This window comes from Drosophila subobscura, chromosome U, assembly GCF_008121235.1.
Source record: "Drosophila subobscura isolate 14011-0131.10 chromosome U, UCBerk_Dsub_1.0, whole genome shotgun sequence".
Classification (NCBI taxonomy): domain Eukaryota; kingdom Metazoa; phylum Arthropoda; class Insecta; order Diptera; family Drosophilidae; genus Drosophila; species Drosophila subobscura.
The window spans coordinates 12092318-12098482 of NC_048534.1; positions in this window are offsets into that span (position 1 = coordinate 12092318).

Here is a 6165-nt window from a genome sequence, read left to right on the forward strand (position 1 = left end):
CGAACGAACACTAGAATTAGAATGAGTTTAATCTTCACAGTAGAAATTATTTTCGTTTAGTTTGAAATAACGGTCAGTAACAAAAAAAGTGTCTTGTACAACACTTAAAGCATCCTTTAGCGGGCTGCCAACTCAATGCGATTTTTCGATAGGGCAGCAAAATTATGGTTCTAGGAATTGCCGCCATAGAAGGAATTCAAACGTGGAAGAGCAAGAGTAAATAAACAAGACTAAATATATAATAACCAAACAATTGTTTAGCTCTAGGGAAATAATACTGAGCGAAGCAGATAGATTTAAATTTATAAATTATTTATCAACAATCTCCTTTAAAGGAAAAGACTAAGTACACTGACGTTTTAATTTAAAAATATTTTTAAGTGTGTTCAAAAAGATGTACATAATCACAATTTTATTTATATTGTAAATGTCTGGCAGGCCTTTATACCACATTCACAAATGAAAACTTTCATGAAGTTTAACCAGAAATTTCATTAGTTTGGCGAATCACATTATAAAGTCCATTGTTCTCATGCTAAGAGAATCCATTTAGTATGGTCACAATTTTGACCTAAATCATTTTAATAGTGCGCCCATGGTACGTATATTCGGGCATCAAAGGGCACTGCCAACAAAGTGAAAATCCGACAATAGTCAACGGCCTGACTGTGGGATTTATAATAGGTCAATGAATCCACACAGTCAAAGGACTATTAATACAAAATAGTCTTGTCATCTCAGCAATCCTGCCATTCTGGCTACGATTTTGGACTTCGAGAGCAGCCTTTGACACTTTAAAGCTTTTCTCTCATATTTTCATTGACTAATGTGTGACCGGGACAAAGCCATAAATTATCTTTATAAGCCACCCAAAAAGCAGGTCCAAGCATTTTGTAGACAATTTGAAGAAACTTATTACCCATCCACTCACACACTCACACACACACACACTATATAGTATGAGTGCGTGCAATATATATTTATTTCCGATATTTGCTGGGTACCACCTCCCTGGAAATGAGCATTCCATTTGTCTTTATTTAGCCACAGACACAAAATGGTTGCTCGGAGGCTGCATTTATTGACAATAAACAGGTCATAAATTACACATTGAATGGTCTGAGTACTGGTGGTGTGGGAACCCCAAAGAGTAGGCAAAAAAAACGTTTTTTTTCCAAAAATAAAAGTCCTCTAAACTTCAGTGCACCAAAATGATTTCGAAAGAAATGTTCTTAAAAGACGAGTCCTTGTTACACTCTTAAGGGAGTTTCGACTCGACGATTTCAAAGAGAGGTTTGTAACACAAAGAAGGACCAAATGTTGTATAAAATATACATAAACTTGATTATTAATATTATGATATTATTTCTTTCCACAGTTGTCCATGACGGAAATGCCATGAGTGTACCTAAAGCCACCATTAGAATGATGGCTTTGGCAGAGCATCCTGCAGCTTTGTCAAAATAAAACTATTCTTCTCTAAGGTTTAGTTTTGTTTGAGAGCAACTTCAAAGTGGAAGTTGCAAGGCCTTCAAGGCCTTTGTTGTTGCGCTCGTTTATTTTTTGGGAGCGGGCGTGTGGCGGGGTGTGTCCTGGTGCCTGCTGCCTGGTGGGCGTGTTACGTGAAGGGACGTGTGCGGCTCGTGGTGGGTGTGGCCGGAGAGTGCACTTGAAAACAAAAAGCGTAAAGTTATTAAAGGTTTTTGTGCGCTTTGTGTGCCCGCTTTCATGTCACTTACACTTTTTGGCCATGTCTCAAAGCGGCCCAAGCATTTCTCCCCTTTGCCAGTCCCCTCTGCCAGTGCCAGTCTACCCTCTGAGTCGGCTTTTATGTGTGTTTGCCTCCTGGTCGTACGCTGGGTAATCTTGGCAACGCCTTTTGCATACATTCATCTGAGGTGGGGACAAAACTTCAAGCGTGCGGCAAATTCAATTTGAAATTTCCAAATGTTTTTCTTATTTTGATATACGGTTTTTTTGGTGCTTTTTTCTTCTGTTTGGAAATTAAATTTTTTATGAGGGGTGCTGGTTGTTTGGGGGCCTCTGTCGAGTGTCAAAGCCCTTGCCCCTGACATGAATGGGTAGGCCCTGGCCCTGGCCCAGCTCAAACTCCTTTGAAAGCTGCATCCGAAAAAAAAATGCAGATGAATATTTTATTGCCCGCGCATCAACCGGCAAACGAAAGTGAGTGAAGGATTCCTGATGTATGTACATGTACGGCGAGGCTGCTGCTACCAAAAATTGGCCACCCGTGGTGCAGCAGTTCACAGGAGGTGGCTCCAGGATGACGCAATACGAGGCTGCTCCTTTAGGCGGCAGGTCCAATGGGTAGCGCCATAGAAAAACAAAAGTTTCAGAGGCATCCTCTATGGTCGCTCTGGGATTGTGCGTGGGACGCAACAAAACAACGCAAATCTTTGTGCCAAATGCTTCTCATCGATGATGCTGCTCCTGTAGCGGGCTCCTGTGGGGCAGGCAGGTCCTTCAGCGGATTGCTACGCACGCATCAAAGGAGCCATTGCGGATGTACCGGGCGATGTCATGTGGCGCGTTTGAATCTGTTGAATCAAAAGGAAAATATGTATAAATGCTTTCACATATTTTGTTTTTATTTTTGAGAAGTGTGGGGGGGGTAGAGGTGTGAGAACTGAGAGAGAGCGAGAGAGAGTGCAAAAGTGAGAGTTGGGCAAGTGAAAGTGCGTGCTCGACGAGGATGAAAGCTAGTTGGTGAAATTTCTCATAACTTTTTCATCTGCACAAAAGTTGCAATTTAATTTAAATCGGAATTTAATTTGCAACAATTTCAGTTACATTCAGCTTGAATTATTACGAGTATTGTTGAGCATTCGACAACTTTTTCAATATAAGCACAGCTTACGGTTGAAAATAAATATAAATGTTGCAAACAAATTGCACAAACGATAAACTTGCACATCAACTTTTTTAACGACATATTCGTATTTTATACTCTATTGTATGCCTATTAAAAAAATTAATCTTCAGCCACTGAAGCTTATAGAATCTCACATTTCATTAGGTCATCCTTGTCATTAAATGAATATTGTTGAGAATATCGTTTTATCTTTTACAATATTGTCATACGAGTTTTAGTCATAGTCCATCAAATCGTTCATTAAATCCTCCCTCTTGACATTTCTAATACACTGTTAATACACTCACCGTAACCAACAAACTTTAATTGATGCTTTTTGTAATGCTAATTAGGCACCAGGAACACCAATTCCCATTCCCGCAGATTAACACCCAAGGTACAGGTGTGTTAAGCTCCGACTGAAGACCAAAGGAACTTCGTATCAAAAGCAGTTTTTGGTGAAATGCCAGCAAAAATCTCACCAAACGAAAACCGCAAATTATCCAAAAACCGAATCACTGCCGGTGGCAAAGGCGCCCAAAAATGGTTTCCATTTGGTGTTCATGTCCTGTCTATGATGCAAGACATATGTGGGTACATGTGTGTACATTTGTGTGTGTCCTTGAATGGAAAACGACAGCACACACACACACACATGTTCGCTGGCAGCAGAGCTCTGCAGAGGTGACAGTGAACATACGGATTTTATAGCGTACTTTTTCGCGCCGCCTTCTACGCGGCTGTCGCTTTCGCTGTCTCTCCTCCTGTCTTTGTCTATTTCCCTGTCTATGTCTCTTTCTATTCCCTCTGACAGCTGACTGTCTAGGTGTGTGTGTTTGATTGTGTGTGTGTGTGTGTGTGTGTGCGTTCCCGTGTGTGTGCGCGCATGTTAAAATTCATTTGTCAAAAGGATTACCATGGTAATAGGGTTTTAAGCATATCCTGGCAAACATTCGCACAACTTTTTTTTTTCCCGTGATTTTTTTTGCTGTCTCTGTTTTTGGTTTGTTTGCTTTTCCGCTTGTGGTGGCCACAGGTGGCGGCTAATTAAAAAATGGGATTAAGCAATTATGACAGACATTTGTACATCACACTCCAAAGGGGAATCCCTGCCTGCCTCACCCATCCCTCCCATGACAGTACGCTGGCTCACCTTTGGCAAACAGATTTCTCTTTGTGGGGTGCACAAGCTGCTAATAAATTGACTGCAATCAAAGTTGTCATAAGTTGAGCAGGACAACGCCCACGCGAAGGCACAGGCCGGGTGCCCAAAAGGACTGATAACTGAGGTCACGTTTATGGTGTCCAGAAGCGTAGATTGAGAAGGGATTTTCTCAGGGTTCAGGTTAAGAAAGAGACACAATTTTGGACCTCAATTGCAGTCGAACACTTGTAACATATTTAAAAAAATTTAACACATTTATCACCTTGAGACTTTGTACCCTCTTGATAGCACCTCTGGCATGGGACAGACCACACCTACCCGCAGCCAAATGACAACTTAATCGCCCAAAAAATCAAGCCAAGCGTAGACATTGTCCTACAACTCAACCCACACTCAGGCTCCAGGAAACCTGCTGGCTGCCATGTGTCGCCTTCTGCCATCATCTTTATAGCTTTGGGAAACTTACCCCTGGCCCACAAAGCCGCTCCTCTCCTCTCAAGACTCATCTCCAACGAGGCGAAAATGTACAAATTGTTGTGATTTATTTTAACAGATTTTTTGTTAACCCAAAAGAGGAGTAGAACTGAAGGAGCAGTGGGAGCTGAGGCTGATGGTTGTAGCATTTGCTACTCTATTGATGAATATGCTGGTGGGTCACTCATATGTATGGTAGAGAAGGCCACAGACAGAGAGATGGGGAAGGGAGAGATGGTTAAAGAGTGGAGACTGGCGCGTGACAATGCGCCAATGTGTGGTCAAGTGCGCACGACTGAGCTGCTGGCTTCGGGAGAAGCTAGATAGGAGGCTCCCATCAATTTGTCCCCAGTCACAGAGGGTGGCTATGGCAAAAGTTAACGTTAACAGGTTTAACCAGGCTAAGGACAAGTGTGGAGACAGTGTAACCGAGGGTGTAGATGTTGAGGAGGCACCCTCATCATTAGTGAGAAATGCTTGAGTTTTAACTGAAAGATTTAGATGAACATGTCCGTCCGCTGTCCTCTATCCATGCCATGCTCTTCATGTGATGTGAGTGTGCATTCATGGTTACCATAGAGATTCCCAAGGAGAGATTTACCCCAGCCCCAGGACCTCACTGAAAGGCTTCACTTTAATCTGTATAATATTGTGGGAAATGTTTAGCACATCTGATATATATTTGCCTTTGTTTCTCTGTAGGGTGTAAAAGGGTGTTCTAAGGGGCTAAGAAAGGATTTCTTATGCATGAAATGTTTTACTCTTGAATATACTATCATATGTGTTGGTTAGAGGATTTCGAGTGAAGCGATTCTCTATCGGATTCTCTATTAGGAGGAAATGAAGTCTTAAATATGTGGAACCCTCGAGATGTATTGAAGTTTAGGCTAATATTGTAAAAGAGGAATATGTTAGTAAAGAAAATATAAGGAAATTGAACAGTTCCATCTCTGTATCTCTGACAGGTGAAATAAATAAATTCCGGTAACCTTTTACCTCAATTATATAAATACAAAACACCTACGAAAACCCATCGCGAACAATTATGGAGTAAAAATATAAATTGAGCTGCCAATTAGCGTGGCCAACTGACTGGACTGGACTGGACTCCCTTCTGACCACTTATCCCACTCCCGCTGTATCGTGGGGCAATCTCCACCTTCTCCTTCTTTGGATACAATTGGTCCTGGTGCGCTGTTTGAGGCTAAACAAACGATGCCATGGGATTAGGTTCCGTTCTTGGGGGTATCTATGTCAGCATTAGCTAATTCTATAAAGCTGCCGCCCCACCAACACCACTCCAATGACTTTATGAAATATTGCGGTACGCTTTTTTTTATCTCCAGGAGGGAAAGTAAGAGGTACAGTGGGAATGGGAGTGGACGTGGGCGTGCGAGTGGGACTGGGAGGCAGTGTCAGCTCTGGCTTTGATGGAGATGCCGCATCCGGCTGCACATCGATGGTGGCACGTACTTTGGTTAGCATTTCAGCTCAGCTGCGGAGAGAGACAAGGCGACAATTTAATTTATTTGGGCCTTAGGAGGAGGAGGGTAGGGGGTGCGCGCCCCCAAAGTCAGCGAATTTACGATTGACATTTGCGTTTAACCTACTTATGCTGATTTGATGGCAGCTCATAAATAAAATTTAAACCAAT